Genomic DNA, 17,800 nt, shown 5'->3' with positions numbered 1-17,800 from the left:
CTAAATCATCCACCCTGTCAATTTCAGTGATACTGACTACCACTGCGGTATCAGGTGTCTGTCACTGCTGCAGAGACAAGTCTGGACGAAAGCTGTGAACAGCTCTTTATGAATCATATTGAAATGAAAGATCGAAGTCCATGGCGTGTGATGTGTGGTTGTGGATACTCGCCAAACGCGTGTTGAGGTCATCCCCTCAGTCAGGCTGGTTTAACTTCATCATTATAATGCTGCCATTGTAAAAACGTGTTTCATATAACGTGACTTATATTGCTAGGCTAAACATTTCCTTATCCAGCACTTATATTTTGTATTTCATTTTTGAATCCTTTTGATGGTGCTATCGTTATATATATCCTATTTTGTGTGTTGTTAACGGGAGTCCATTTTTTCCTCATTATGCTGTATGCTAATAAGGCTTTATTTGATAAAGAATTGTTACAATTTCATTTGGGCGTGAGAGCAGTTCAACAAATCAAACAAATCGATTTTGACTCATCTTTGTTTTATTGTTTTAATCAATGGATGACGTATTCAAACAAACACGTGTCCTGAAAGAATATATTCACAACACATTTCGCCACTTAACTTTCCAATAAACGCACTGATGTAAATGCACTGTGTATAATATGATATAATAAAAGACCGAATCGATGTGTTTGAAAGCTGGACTATTAATCTGTTTCTACTTGTATCAATATATACAATTATTATAACCGATAGACATTCAGTATCATAAGAGTATGTTGAATACAATAGAATTAATGGAGGGGATTCAAAACAAGATGTCTTTATAGATGAATATATTTTCCCCATTTTCCAGATATTTTGTTCTTCATTCGTTGCGAGTATCGACCAATTTTCTTAATATTATTTCGAATAGATAGAATGACTTTCGACATATGTGTGTTCATTAGAATTTTGTTCGCCAATATTTAATTTTTGTATAGCCATTTAGTTCAATTTTGGCTTGTTTTACATGCATTAAGGCATCGTTTTTTTTTTTATTATGGTGAATGAATTAATACATCATTTTAAATATGCCAGGCAATCAGAAAGTGAATAGTTTCCTTCAATAGTAAATTTTACACGACTGGAAAGGTAATTGGTTTTCTTGGTTACTGCGGTATGGAAACAAACATTTTATCAGAGATGTATAGTGATTTGATATAAATCCGTTGTTTTACTATTTACCATGAATTATTTTCGCTAAATGTATATTAATCTGGATTTATTTCATGCCACATTTGTCTGTTACAGTTTTACTAGTCGTTTTATGGAATAAGTTTCCGTCGTCATATCCTGGTGATATTTCGAGACATTAACTGGTACTAAAACATATGTTTCATAATAGAATGCTTTGCTTTTTTTATTATGTTTTCCTTAGTATAACACTCTTAACGTATTCCACACCTACTACATACTTGCATGAAGTGCATGCTATTGACAAAAAAACATCCCCAAAATTGAAAACAAAATGTTTTTGTCCTTATCGAAGAGCTTGTGCTCAAACTCCTTGTATACAAAGTTTGAAATTACCTTGTCAAAGGCATCTGTTTACCTTACGAAATAAAGTAATAATAGAATAAATGAAAAAAAAAGATGAATAAATAAAATTACCTTGTAGTTTGTACCATCATATGTTAACTAATAGAATGGAACAAGGTAAGAAATTATACTCAGAACATAAGTTTTAATAGTATGAACATAATACAATTGGAAAAAGGGTTCGTTCACGTGCAGTTAAATTGAACAAATAAATCACCGGAAGTCAATATGAATGACACAAACGGAAGTCGGGTGGACTGATTTTACCGGAAGTCTGTGTTAAAGTTGATGTATTTCCTAATGATTTTAGATCGGAATTTATGAAGACGTGAGTAAATCTGAAATCAAAGAGATTCACTGGGGTGTCATTAATCGTGTTTATCACTTCAAAGTATAATTATAAATTACATTAAATGTCATCGCTCCAATACCTCCATTGTCGGCCTCTCTTTGATAAATCTAGCCTGTGAGTTCAATAAACGCATCAAAAAGATGTTTTAAGTTCAGTTCACTCAATCCTCTTTTATGATTTCATTCGGCTATAGTTTTCTATTCTTTATACATGTTCATATCGTTTACACTGACGTCAGGAAGTTTTGTTAATTTTTGTTGGTTCACTTTAGATAAGAACAGATCGGCGTCATTTGTGTCTTCTGGTGAGATGCAACACTTCCTTTATACAATTGTACAAAGTCCAGAAATAAGTCAAGGAATATCAACAAACCAAAGTATCCTTTGAGTATGGATGCTCATGCATTAACAAGATTTAGTGTCTTACAACACACCATGACTTGTCGAGGAAAGAAGTCTTTTTGTCTTTGACGAAGGCATATCTTAGAATCTTTTGTACGTTTTGGAGCTGCTATAAATTGTTCGAGGATCTAGCAACATTTCCCTGTAATAACCAATGATACTTGTTAGATAAATCTGTACATGTTGTCATAAGTGTATAATCTTTGAAATGTTTATACAATACATAAGAATTTAAAGTAAGGTCAAAGACGTTCTAAATTTGAAGTAAAGTCGAGAAAAGGAAAGAGATAATATGTCAGATATTTAGGGTACTTAAAAGATTGAATAAATTGTCAGAGACTTAAGGTCCTTTGACATTTGAATGACTATGTCGAGGAAATGTATAAACAAATGGTTTTACTTCAGAAAATGTTACAGAAGTATGGCTCCCTAACGAGTGCGAATCACATGCTGTCTTTGTTTTTGCTTGTGCTCCCTGTCTCTGTTTGTCCTTTTCTCTCTTTCATATCTCTGTTTTTCTCTTTTTCTCTTCTGTTTCTGTTTGTTTGTTTCTTCCCTCCGTTTCTGTTTGTCTTTTCCATTCTCTTCCGTCTCTGTTTGTCTCTTTCTCTCTCCTTTGTCTCTGATTTTCCTGTGGTATTTTTTCTGTCTCTGTTTGTCTCTTTCTCTCCTACGTCTCTGTTTGTTTCTTTATCTCATCATTCTCTGTTTTCCTTTTTTCTCTCTTCTGTCTCTGTTCGTCCCATTCTCCCATCAGTCTCTGTTTCTTTCTCTCCGTTGATTCTGTTTGTTTCTTTATCTCATCCGTCTCTGTTTGTCCTTTTCCCTCTTCTATAGCGATGTCCCATGTAGTGATGTCTTTGATGGCAGTCACACATTCTGACAAGGCAGAAATCTATAAGATGTCTGCTCCTGACAGCTATGGATAGAATAAGCTTGACGTGAACTCGTTTAAAATTAGAATTGAAAGAAACACAGCCTGGATAAAGGTGTATAGCGATGTTATCGACTTTATGTGGAACCGTACCGTAATTTTCAATTACATTTCGACATCACGAATCAATTTACATATTATACGAGATTTTTTAAAATTTTACTTCATTCTTGAAAAGTCACTTCAATTAGAAAAGTTTTCGATTCTGCTGTGTACAGACGTTAATATAGAATATTGACGTTAACTAAAATCTAGTGATGCGAGTTTGAAGGAATATGCCCACAACGAATAAAATAATCTTTGATATTTTCAAACACCGTCAATAATATAAATATGTACATTTCGGTAGGAAGATTACTGTATGTTATGACTATACCAACCCCCAAAGTAAAATGGTAATATAATTATTATTCGAAAAAGATTTAGGGAAAATCAATTGAAACTCCATTAGATCTAGCTTGAAGACTGTCTGCTAAAATTGATAAAATGCTGTGGGCTTGGTGAAAACATTAAAGACAAATAAAGGTTGTTCGCCTGATGGAGTCAGACACGTGTTTGGGTGTTATATTTTGAAGTCACAATAAACAACCGATAGGTGTAAACATGCAAAAACGTAATCAAGGAAAGATTCCCAAGGACGATAAGAATCCAACACACCTTCGTCGACACAGATAAACACGGTCCGACTCAGTCTCGGACATCCGACATCTAACAATACCCCACAGTCGACTTACAGATCCACACACTCTGACAAACAGTCCCGCACATCCGACTAACATTCACAAATCCGACATACAGTCCAACACTATAATCAACACACACAACTACTCCTACTCCTGTTTAAAACCGCCATTAACAAAACCCGTCAGTAATATATGTAACATACATTTCATTCAAATTTTGATTACCGAGACAAGCAAGCATGCATAACAAACTAACATTTTCATGTTTATACATCGCTGGGACTGAAATGTCATCACTATAGTGGTAGTAGTCATTCCGATCTGTTATACAGTAGTTAAACATTACTAATGTTAACTTTTTTTCATTATTTAATGGTTTGGTATTGTAACATACCACTGTGTTCAATCAATATTGACTGTGCCCAATATAGAACGATTATATAGCATGATTACAATATAAAGGTGTATCGCAACAATGACTGTGGATTGGTTTTAAGACCAGTTTGCTTTACTCCTTACGTCGTAGTGCTTTGTTCCTGTGTCTCCAGATTCAAAAATCTTGTTCCCAAATAATTTGGTTCCATTTGCCAAATAACTGAATCGGGATATACGATATTTTCATAACATTGAACAAAAAAATAAATAATCGGCAAAGCACGAATTTTGTGTGTGCTTATAAATAAAGTATTAAAGATGTTCTTTTTGTGGAAATGCTCGTTTGATAAGAAACTCTTTGACAACAGTGTTTACTATTAATGACTGAGGCGCCTGTGTCTTACTTTGGTAATGTAAAAATCCTCACCACAGACCAACGGGGAGTCGCTCCAACTGACCTCTAGACACGTCTTAACATCCTCTCATCTTTAATTGTCTGGTTCGAACGGTTGCTTCTAGTTGCTCTTTTTGAAAACCCGACCCATTGCATCTAAACAATAACACTATATCGCGATAAACTGTAATATACATCCCAATACTTTTCAATATATATTACATTCCATTAGTATGTATCTCAACAAAGTTCTTCTACAGAGTTTTTCAAAACAATTTAAATTGATAGATTGTATTGAATGTTTGGGGATTCCAAATCATTATATTGAAGCAAGAACTGGAGAGATATTTATACCATTTGAAACTATTCTCAAAAGATCAATTTGAATATTTAACGCCTCGTTAACCAAATAAGCTTTCGAACCGCCGGGCCCAGATTAAAAAAGCACATGTTTTCAGATCGAAATGTTTTTCAAACGGTAACGTTTTTGACACATGTGTAAGATAACGTATGTATTTAATTATACTTGCAATGTATATATATATGTATAAACAATTTGAAATATTCATTAAGTTTATGCAGACACGATAGTTTATATAATTAGGCTATAGTTGTTTACTTTGTTGTGATAATATAGCTTATTATGTGGTAATTATGTTTGTTTGTTGTGATAATATAGCTTATTATGTGGTAGTTATGTTTGTTTAGATTGTCTGTTTGGTGAGATTGTATACTATGTCCACCTAGGATTGCTTCCTGTGTTGTGAGGAGATGGTTAACTTGATTGGCCATGATTTCATTGTTAGACTATAACGATTGTTTCCTGTGTTGTGAGGAGATGGTTAACTTGATGGGCCATGATTTCATTGTTATGCTATAACGGTTGTTTACTGTGTTGTGAGGAGATGGTTAACTTGATGGGCCATGCTTTCATTGTTAGACTATAACGGTTGTTTACCGTGTTGTGATGAGATGGTTAACTTGATGGGCCATGATTTCATTGTTAGACTATAACGGTTGTTTACTGTGTTGTGATGAGATGGTTAACTTGATGGGCCATGCTTTCATTGTTAGACTATAACGGTTGTTTACTGTGTTGTGATGAGATGGTTAACTTGATGGGCCATGCTTTCATTGTTAGACTATAACGGTTGTTTACTGTGTTGTGATGAGATGGTTAACTTGATGGGCCATGCTTTCATTGTTAGACTATAACGGTTGTTTACTGTGTTGTGATGAGATGGTTAACTTGATGGGTCATGATTTCATTGTTAGACTATAACGGTTGTTAACTGTGTTGTGATGAGATTGTTAACTTGCTGGGCCATGCTTTCATCGTTAGACTATAACGGTTGTTTACAGTGTTGGGCTGTGATAGCTTTTTTAATTGAGATACGTTTGTTAAATTTGTGTTGTTATCAGTGTTTACATTGTTGAAATATGAAGGATAAACATGTTGAGATAAGATTAGTTAAACTTTTGAAAGGAAGGTTGTTTTTTGTATCGTTGATAATATATTGTTTACATAGACAAGAGAAATACTTCAAATCAATGGGGTATCAGATACTTGGTGCACATCAAAGGGAAACTAAGAAATATGATATGATAATCCCAATATTTAAAGTAATAGGAGTTTTCCTGTTGAGTGTTTTGGTTTTTATGGCCTCACATACCTACTCATAATGAAGGAGGATGAGGTCTTACGAAAACAAATCATCTTGGCTCAAGTTTTAATGTTATATCTTCTCATTGTGTACACTGTATATCCAAATATGTTTTGTCAAATTGAGAAAATGAGAAAATTGGCTTTTCACTGTACACATGTAATGCCACTCAGTGTTGACGTCTTGGGCTTCGCGCTCTGGTAAGGTCAGAACGATACCGGCTTCTCAAACAATCCAGCTGTATAGGAGACAATAATATGCTATTTGATCCGGATAAGTAAATATGTGGAATGGCTTACTAGGAATACCAGCTCACTATAGAAACGCGATCTTATGATTGGTGCTTGTGTTGAATCTTGCCTCTCCATCATCATGTGTATTCTATAGATTTATCTAACGACGCCTTTCAAATCCCTGTGAAGCAGCCAGTTCAAAGCTGGACAAAAGGATGATCCGTCACTCAGATATAATTGTTCTGTGATAGCGCAGGTCTGTTGTTACATGTCACTGTGTCAAATATGTCCTTACTTAGAGGCTATACTTATTGATTTAACAGGCAGACATGTTAAGCCAAGGGCGATAACTCTTCATGAAGTGTTTTATGGGGGCTCAATGACGGTTCATTTAGTGGTAAAAGGAACGACAAACAACAGAGATTTACGATATTACTTGTGCAAACTGTGGTGTTTACATGTAAGAGATCAGTAATAATTGATAATCATTTTCAACAAATGAGAAATCAATTCACGAAACACGCCGATGATGATTTATATGTGTCATCTGTAATTATCCATGCTAAAAAAAGGTCCGGGGAGGTTTCGTCAGATAAACACGGTGACTGAGTAGCACATCTTATGTTGTTGTATAGCATAAATACTGTATAAAGCTTGTCAGTGTTGCATTGCTAAATTTGCAGCCTGACGAAGTCGCGAAATACTACCCTCATGAATTCCTTTCCCTTTTGATAGAGAGCTGGTCAGGACTATTGACTATTGATGGTATTACGCGGAATTAAGACACCGGGGAAAAAAAATAAAATCAAGGAACAAAACAGTGAAAGTTTGTCCTGCATAATTCAGGAGCTTTACACAGTGTGTTGATATTGATAATGCTAATAAGAAATGATAGAACTGCTGCCCAATCCTTTTGTCAGTTGTTTTTGATAAATGCGTTATTTTATTACAAAACAAAATGAATGGTATCTGTTAGAACTGAAACGATACCATGGATTATTATAAAATTTACAAACGTGATTTTATTAACAATGATGTGAAGATAAAAAGCCTATAAACAATAAATGCCAGCCTTAATTGTTAATGTCACTATAACAAAAATAGAACATCCTCGAAACCAATTATACCAAGATCTGACCCAGAAACACAGTTTATTACCAATTATACAAAGATCTGACCCAGAAACGCAGTTTATGACCAATTATACCAAGATCTGACCCAGAAACACAGTTTATGACTAATTATACTAGGATCTGACCCAGAAACACAGTTTATGACCAATTATACCAAGATCTGACCCAGAAACACAGTTTATGACCAATTATTCCAAGATGTGACCCAGAAACACAGTTTATGACCAATTATACCAAGATCTGACCCAGAAACACAGTTTATGTCAAATTATACCAAGATCTGATCCAGAAACACAGTTTATGACAAATTATACCAAGATCTGACCCAGAAACACAGTTTATAACCAATTATACCAAGATCTGACCCAGAAACCGGTTTATGATTAATTATACCAAGATCTGACCCAGAAACACAGTTTATAACCAATTATACCAAGACCTGACCCAGAAACCCAGTTTATGACCAATTATACCAAGATCTGACCAAGAAACACAGTTTATGACCAATTATACCAAGATCTCACCCAGAAACACAGTTTATGACCAATTATACCAAGATCTGACCAAGAAACACAGTTTATGACCAATTATACCAGGATCTGACCCAGAAACACAGTTTATGACCAATTATACGAAGATCTGACCCAGAAACACAGTTTATGACCAATTATACTACACATGCATTACCAGATAAAGCATGTAACTGAGTGTTCAAGGAGACAGCAAAAAGCGATATTGTTTTCATAGTACCGAGGATTAATTCTGATCAATAATTTCAAACACCTTCGGATAGTAGTCGCCATTGGCATTGAACAGGCAAAGCGATTTACAGAACATATATACTCACGTTTACTCTATAAATTATTCAACTTCCACTTTCACACACTAAATCTTGCGCACCAGCACTGTAGCTTACGAGCGTCAGACAGGCCGAGCTGTTGGTACACTTGTAATCAGATTGGAGCTGGCGTTCGTACGTTATAGGGTTAAACGTTATATGGGCATGGCTAGTGTTAGAGACATACATCTACGAAAAGATGCATACAGGTTTTACAGCCAGTATATGCCATACCTGAATAAAGCCCTACTTTTACAGACACATTACAAATTATCGGTTAAATGTCAAGAAAATGGACTGGGGTTTTACTCTTGGTAGCACTATACCCAGCACTTAATGTAATCCGTGAACAAAATGGAAGTGCTATTCTTTTTGTAATAATTGTAAGACGCCATCTGTAAATAGCAGATGTTTACTGGGGAGTACTATTGATTTGATGTACGGTAACGTAAGGTAATTATTTAAGATCAGATTTGACACAAAAGGATAACAGGACCTGGAGAGACACCATACCATAATAACACACGGTATGAACCCTACATAAATGGTTGTGTCTTCGGGCCGAAACATGCCGAAGTGAAAGCGGTTGTTCCCTGCTTATCGTTCAGTATTTCGGGTAATGGCATCAACTGTTTTACCCTTTGTAATAAGGATGGGACCAGGTGGGATGCTGTTATTGGTGCCTTCGACCTGGTGTTTCAGAGAGGTAGCACTATAAACTCGGCATCAGATTCGCGCTATCACAAGGAGGCAAACACACCAAAAATCCCTGCCATCAGCACACGTACACACATGCACGTATGCATTACACACAGAGAGGCAGTTCTTAAATGACCTTGCCTGTTGATAGGACGTTAAACAAACTAAAACTCAGCCAAAGACTACTTAAAACCGGAAGTTAAACCTCCAGAACAGTGAACAATTTATGTACCACATGTGGCACCCGTCAATATGTCTCCTGTTACCACATGTGGTAACCGTCAAATTCAGGAAAGTATGTAGGTCGCAAACTATCTAAGAAACTGTTAACATGTTTCTTAGTAACTGTAGACTTTAGGACTATTGTAATTTTTTTGTAGCGTAGATTGGAACATCTCCGGTAAGAAACATTGATTAAGTAGTGTATTGGTCTACAGGACATCAGTGCAGTACAAATCAAAATATTTTGACTTATTGCAAAACGTTGTCGTAGTTATTAATCAAAGGACCCCACACAATTCCCAGTTGCAGAGACATCAATACTGATTTTGTGCTGACTATACAAATCAGGCATTTTTTTCCATAAAGCGTTTTATGGTTGGTTTTATACAAAAAAGAGCTGCATAATATGCAAACAACGACGGTAAAGTGTGACATTTACCAACACGCGACCTGAATATCACAACGACGGTGACCTTATAGTATGCAAAGTACCAATTAGTGTAGATTAAGTCTTGGTTTAATGCCATTCCTCGGAGATACACTAATTTATCTGATAGACCTAATTCTATTAGTTTGGGAGGTCGGGAGTTGTATTGGCGACGGCGGCCCAGAGCCATCGATCACATCGGCCCGAGCATCCTGATGGCCGCTACAAGGGCGAACATCCCTAAAGCCGCTAGGCGACTGAGTGGCATCCGCTTATTGTCTGAGGAACAGAAAGAGGTACACAGGGATACATTTTGGATACAATATATATTTACTGACGTACAGAAAAAAAATCATGAATTTGATGTTGATTGAGACACATGAAGTATAGAATGAGATTTGTATATTATATTAACTGAGGTAAGGAGAAAAGAGAAATTTGTGAAGGTGTGTTTAGATAGGGTAGAATGTAGATAATGTGTTGTTTGAAGTACGGGAAGAAAAGAAAGAAATTGTAAATGTTGCGTTGAATAAGGTACAGGGAGAAAAAAGGAATATTTTGGATATCGTATTAACTGAAATAGACAGATGGGGGAAAAAAGGAAAATTCGAAAGTAAATGGAAATTACTTAATTTTAATTGTGAAAATCACATTAATGCTATTTTTCATTTTCTGTATCTGTTATTTGATTATTTGACTTGGTACTTAAAATGTGCCAGGCGTGCTATAACCTACATTCCACAGTTTTTGACCGGTCGCCATAACGTCGTTGATAATCTATAGGTTTGTTGTCTGTATGCTCCCAAATCCAGCACATAACAGCCATTTTAGGCAGAGACAAACGTTTTTATGCGAGAAAAAAAGGGCGTTTGTTTTGGAAATGTGGGTTATATGCTAGAATATCGTATCGATCCTTGCCGGAATCCACCACAAGTCTTCCCCCTGAACGAGCAGCTCGGAGGGTTGATCCCTTTCGGTTAGAATGAAGTTATTAGTGTAAAACATTGATAACTGTTTAACTTCTACGTTCGTCTAAATCTTATGATTGTTAAACAATGTTCAAAGTTCAGTTCCGGTGTTCTTATGCTCTAGGTACTGCCTTTAAAACACAAAGAACATTGGCTATATTGTAAAACTAGTATAGCTTTCTGCTTGCCGTGGTAGTCAGTCTCCTAGCCTCTGCTTGTCGTGGTAGTCAGTCTCCTAGCCTGTGCTTGTCTTGGGAGTCAGTCTCCTAGCCTGTTCTTGTCGAGGTAGTCAGTCTCCTAGCCCGCTCTTGTCGTGGTAGTCAGTCCCCTAGCCTGTGCTTGTCGTGGGTGGCAGTCTCCTAGCCTGTTCTTGTCGAGGTAGTCAGTCTCCTAGCCCGCTCTTGTCGTGGTAGTCAGTCACCTAGCCTGTTCTTGTCGTGGTAGGCAGTCTACTTGCCTGTGTTTGTCGGGGTAGTTAGTCTCCTAGCCTGTGCTTGTCGTGTTAGTCAGTCTCCTAGCCTGTTCTTGTCGTGGTAGTCAGTCTCCTAGCCTGGGCTTGTCGTGGTAGTCAGTCTCCTAGCCTGTGCTTGTCGTGGTTGTCAGTCGCCTAGCCTCTGCTTATCTTTTGGTATTACAATATATCAGAATTTAATACCTGTCTATGTTGTGTTACTGAGAACACTTGTTTGACCAAATGTACAATGACTGTGGAAATGGAAAGTTTCGCGGTGTGGAAATTTTGGCGTTTAGTAAATTTTAGTGCAAATTATTTAGATTATACTAAAAAGATTTCAAAACCATTGCCAACGACAACGCGAAAAAATTTCTACACAACGATCACTAGCTTTAAAACAATTGCAACTGGAACATTTCTACACGCGAACTTTTTCGTATTACAGTGATATTACTTTATTTCAATCAAAATGATGTAAGTATCATGGTTGAAATTACCAAGACCAAAAGTATAGGCAAACAATCAATGATGTGAATTTGGTTTGTATGTTGTGCGTTTTAACGTGTTACTTTAATATTGTACTGCAATATAAGGAAGTAGATTTCTGTGATATTTGAGAAATGTCACTCTAAGGAAGCGTACATATAACAGATTTGTTTACTAGGGTGTTGTCCTCTTAACATTAGAGGTCATATAAGCACTGTTGATTTTACATACATGTGGGTCCTAAGAGGCTTTTATCCATTTATTGATCTTGATCGAGATTGTAACGTACATTATTGATAAAATTAAAGATTGGATAGGGTATACTTCAACAAAACTTATTGAGACCCTAAACTAGCATGAAAAGAATGGCTATTCAAGGGTATTGAATGATGAAGTATTGCGAAGGGCAAGAGCGTCAAAGGGGGGAAATTTCAACCTGCAGGAAACATTTTGATTTCATTACATTATCGAGTTTTAATTAGTATTACTGTAGTCTTAATGACTAACAAAGTGTTAAAATGTCCTCGGTAATTACCTAGCCGTTGTTTAATATATTCAATGTCTACAGACAAATTTACTGGTTGGGGTGACCTTGGTTCCGGAATTGCATTTTTTGGTAAATATTTGCGTGAACTGAAAGTAATTACCGAATATAAAGATGCTGTGTTTTAAAAGAAGCTATTTAAATGTCTGGTTTTAGCCAGGCCGCTATCGTGTTTGGGTCCAATTATGTCGATAATTCTAGTTAAAGGTTAGTGTAAATGTCAGTCCCGCTCGCCTGGGATTGAACCCTCATCCTGTAGTGCTGAGGACACGACAGGTACAGAACCTGCTGATAATGGCGGCAACAAGGCTATAGCCCTCATTTGAGTCAATTATACCTCGTAAATGTAACTTTTCCTTTATTCCATTAGTGCCTCGATGACGCGACATCACAGAAGTGCAGAGAGCACTCATGTGGATTTTTAAGAACTAGTTTCGATTCAACAACTACAATTAATTTGTCAGCATTGTAGCTAGTTTGCTTTCACCGTATTCGTGCCAAACGTTTTCGTTGTCAACTTCCTCCAATTTTGAGTATAACTAGTGGCGTTCCTGGGACGACAGCTGGTGTGTATAAACCTTTAATTTATCCTTAATTTAGACTTTTTCTTTCGTTGAAAGTTACTCGTCCTCAGTTTTGTTCGTCAGGGAATGGTCGTTGTGACAACGAGTCTGCGGTGCTATTTTAGCTTGTTATTTATCTTCCTAAGACACGTTAAAACACACTTTTCATGTCGAAATTTACATTGATTATTTCCGTATGATGGGGCTCTGGTCGATTTTTCAATACTATGACGTCAATTCTTGTCTATTGCATTCAATCATCTTGAGCCCTTACTCTCACTTCCGGTGCAATATCTGGTTCCTTCTAAATACATCTCACGTTTCCAATTCCCAGTATGCTATGCTGTCACCCTACTGGTTTCAACTGCTTTGTAATCAATAGGAGCCTTCCATTATTATGTAACACTGGGTTTGGGATAATGTCTGTCTGTCTTGTTGTACATATATTGTATTATATATATATATCACCGTTTAGCTGGAATTGTCCCTGTGCGAAACTCCACAATGAGTCACCAGTCTGACGGTGCCGAACCTCGCCAAATTGATTATATACATACCACGTGTGCTAGGGTTCCACACGACGTGAAAACGATTCTCTGGCAAATGACTCGAAGCTATATCAAATTAATATGATATCGAAACAGGCTTTCTGAGAATTAATTGAAATGTTGGCTTCGTGCGCAGAGAGAGCAATTTTCTAAAGAAAACAGCAATTTTAATGTTCCATATGATTACCAATTCTGACGTTGTTTAAATTACTTATGGTTTTATTAAATGATTTATTGGAAAGTTGTTTGGATGCAATAGACAACACCTGTTCCTTGTTAAGTCGCTGTGGTATTTTAATCAATATCATGTACAGTTCTGTCTCATTAAACGTAACTCGTGATCTGTACCTCGCGTCAAAGTTACAAAAATTGTAAATATAAATGGGAGCCCGCGGTGTCAAACGAGCCTATTTCAGAACTTCTACTTCCTCGTGTGTGTGCTTCTGTCGTAAAAGTGGTAATTAAAATTTCATTATTTCTCGTCAAGCCCCCTGAAGGATGACAAGTTTACTGAAGGCATCGCTGACAATTTTATGCCGAAGAAATCACATACAATGCATGTACGTAGATAATTTTTATAAAAGACATTTCTCAGAAATATATGTTTTCTTTCTGGAGAATTAATTCTACCTTTTAAAAATGAAAGCAACTTAAGCAAAATTTTAACAATTTGACAACGTTCCCAGAAATATGCCTAGGCCTATTTGTCAAAATTTACAACTCGTGATGTTTTCGTTTAAATTCGTGACGTCAATTATTCATTCGTGACGTCACGATTATAAATTTCAGTGTATTTTAATAAATTTCTTTCTACACTCTTCTGTTAATATGCGTTTTGTTATTTGACCTTTTTGTTCTTGTATTTATTCAATCGAGAAATGGCAATTGTGTCTGAATATGACGATCTTTTCGTATTTTATTTGTTTTATTTTGTTCGAATGTGACTTATTTGTCCAAATGTGAAACTCATGTGTCGTTTGCAAAGCAAATATACCATCTCCGTACAAATGGTATCCTTGTGTAGCTCTTGAAGGAATATTTTGATTTACATGAAACTTTCAAGTCAAACCTATAGTGCAGCATCAATAATTTGCTCAAGTTTTATTTTGAATCAAATTTGAAAGACAACATGGCCGCCAGCGCCAATCATAGATTTCGTGAAAAGTCGCATGGTTTGCGTGCAATAACTCTTGAATGAATTACTTTGATATTTATAAAGCTTTCTACGCAAACATATGGTTCCGATAACCCAATCAAACTTAATTTGAATGCATTTTGAGTGTGATCAAAAATTCAATATGGCTGCAGGAAGCAGGCGTTTTATCCACTTCTCTGGAATTCTTGTTTTCGAATGTAACAATTTTGTCTGATGACGATTATTTTCAAGAACAACTCACTTTGATGATGGCAAGTGATTGCTGAATGGAAAGTTTACGTCTTTGTGTGATCTCAGTCGTTAACTTAGGTCAAACGGTGCAAAATGTCAAGCGGAATCAATTAGTTCGTGTATGAAAGGTCATGCAGGGTTATCGGGTGTTCAATGCTATACATGGCCAAATGTTACGAAAATGTGGTTCAGGAGAGCTCGTCTGGTTTTAATGACTGCGTCATCGTTTGTTGTGAATGTTACTGTGTGGATGTACGGTTGCTTTGTTGCCATTGATGCCTGCATCATTAATGTTGATGAGTTCATTTCTTTTTAAAATTAAATGGGCCCTTATGATTTTAACATGTATTTTGTATCCGATAACCTCAAAATTCTCTTCACATCAACGACTGGCAAGAATCGATTAATGCTGTATTCAGACGGTTTGAGAAAGCTTGTGTGTAGGGTAGTCACTTCAAAGGCGGCTAGTGGTTAATTTACTCACCATTACGTATATGGTGGGGGTAGACCTCGTGTTCAGTTGATTGATTAGAAAAATGTGCTATCTTACATTCAATAGTACACTTGTCAAAGTAAGGTGTTTGAGATCCCATCTTGATAGTAGGACTGGACTAAGTCCGTATTCGGATCTCATCTATTGATTGTGAGGTGTCCCGAATGATTTGTTCCCAAGTCACGATGCTGTCTACGGGGTGGAATCAATAGTATCGGTTTTGTATCTAGCGAGATAGACAAAGAATAGAGAAAAACTAGACCGATTCGCGCCTTACGTTAAACACAAAATCTGTAGTAGATATTTCTTAAATTTCCGAAAAGAAATACGATGGAGTACATAATGCTTTTCAGGTTTTTGATTGGGGAGTTAGAGTGGGTTGAGGGGAGAGCTGTATAATTGTATAACTGTATAATTGTACCATACGACTTATGTGGAGATCCCTACAGGATCGGATTTTGTTAATTTCCAGTTGCTTAAGGTAAAAGGTACCACCGCATCAGTTATACTGGCGATAGTTTTCTGGCTCAGAGTAACTTTAAGTTGTTTATAGGCCGTTGTAGCTCGTTTTAATGCTGTGTTTTTATAATTCCAAGATGGCAACAATAGTCAAGGCAAGGTTTTACGGTTTAAAGGTTCAGAGTCCGAACCAACGCCGTTGTTGCGCTTTCATTTTTCAAATTTCGAACAATTTTAATTCTGTAAAATGTATCGCAACATGTGATTGTTATCGAATACTCCGTTTGAAAAGGACGTTAACAAATATATTACAGTAGTGACAATGGGTAATGGTAGTTTAACTTATTGGTACCCGTTACCTAGAGGAACATTTCAGGGAACCGATAATGCGTACTGCGTCCATGGTTATACTAGAGATCTGGGTCCATTTGTTTATCTATCCTATTACTTTATACATCCCATTGTCTTTCTTGACTCATTGTCTTTGTTGACTTCTTGACTCATTGTCTCTTTTCAGCAGAGAAAATAATTGTCAACGAAAAGTAAGCGATTTACAGAATGGCATGTATTTGTTAATACTGTACAAGACACACATAATCTGGTCAAAGTTCAAAATTGCATACAATGACTTTTGGCAGTAACTTAACGGAAAAACCACCAAAAGTTGTACATACAATGATTTTCGACTTTACCTAATTATAATGTGGGATCGGCCAAAAAACATAAGTCCCCGTTTGACAGGTACATTTAATTTCTTCATGGGCGACTACCATGTGTGATACCAAGTATTACAACCAATATCAAAATAAAAATCACCATAAATGATAAACATAGCGACGGGAAATAACATTAATGTAAATCAGTGTTCATGATTTCAATCCTTCTGTAGCTCTGCAGTTTATCTACCAATTAAATTAAAGATATTATGGATTTTGTAATACACTGTTTGCACTGGTACATGTTATTAATAAAGTGGTTAGTAGCACGCTCTGTTTTGAATCTGTCTGTGTGACAAATGAAGTTGTCTCTTTGTGTTTGCGGGATCGTTGAATAACGTAATTCTGTGTAAAAATTACTTTTCCCTTTTTGTGTTTGGGATATCGTTAGGTCTCGTTAGTCTATATACATGTTGAGGTTTCCCCTTTTTGTGTTTGGGATATCGTTTGGTCACGTTAGTCAATATTAAAGTTAAGGTTTTCCCTTTTTGTGTTTGGTGTATCGTTTGGCCACGTTAGTCAATATTAATGTTGTGATTTCCCTTTTTGTGTTTGGTGTATCGTTTAGCTACGTTAGTCAATATCAAAGTTAAGGTTTCCCCTTTTTGTGTTTGGGATATCGTTTGGTCACGTTAGTCAATATTAAAGTTAAGGTTTTCCCTTTTTGTGTTTGGTGTATCGTTTAGCTACGTTAGTCAATATCAAAGTTAAGGTTTTCCCTTTTTGTGTTTGGTGTATCGTTTGGCCACGATAGTCTATATAAATGTTGAGGTTTTCCCTTTTTGTGTTTGGGATATCGTTTAGCCACGTTAGTCAATATTAATGTTAAGGTTTTCCCTTTTTGTGTTTGGTGTATCGTTTAGCCACGTTAGTCTATATTAATGTTGAGGTTTCCCCTTTTTGTGTTTGGTGTATCGTTTGGCCACGTTCGTCTATATAAATGTCGAGGTTTCCCCTTTTTGTGTTTGGTGTATCGTTTGCTCGCGTTAGTTTTTACAATAGATTACGCGAGGTCCTGTCCTGTTTTATTTTAGTGTTATCTGGGTTATTTCTTTGGTATTGTCTTGTGCAATGTACGTTCATTAGACGAGGTGCATGTGTTTTAAACAAAATCTCTGAAATTGCAAAATTTTCAATCTTGATTGGTCAGGAAATATATGTATATTTCTAAATGCATTGCAACACTATTCGAAGTGTGAGCTTTTTTGAAATAAAGGTGCAGTTAGGCGTTGGATGAAATATGTGTTCTTACCTTCGGAAACCACTGATTACTTCTTAA

General features: G+C 36.2%; 1 protein-coding gene across 1 annotated transcript in view; it reads left to right on the top strand.

Moving 5' to 3' along the window:
* LOC110466584 (rho GTPase-activating protein syd-1-like) overlaps positions 1 to 17,800 on the top strand; it is a 90,069-nt gene that overhangs the window by 41,359 nt on the left and 30,910 nt on the right. The window lies entirely within an intron of this gene.

This window comes from Mizuhopecten yessoensis, unplaced genomic scaffold, assembly GCF_002113885.1.
Source record: "Mizuhopecten yessoensis strain PY_sf001 unplaced genomic scaffold, ASM211388v2 scaffold11139, whole genome shotgun sequence".
Classification (NCBI taxonomy): Eukaryota; Metazoa; Mollusca; class Bivalvia; order Pectinida; family Pectinidae; genus Mizuhopecten; species Mizuhopecten yessoensis.
This window is presented reverse-complemented; position numbering and strand designations above follow the sequence as displayed.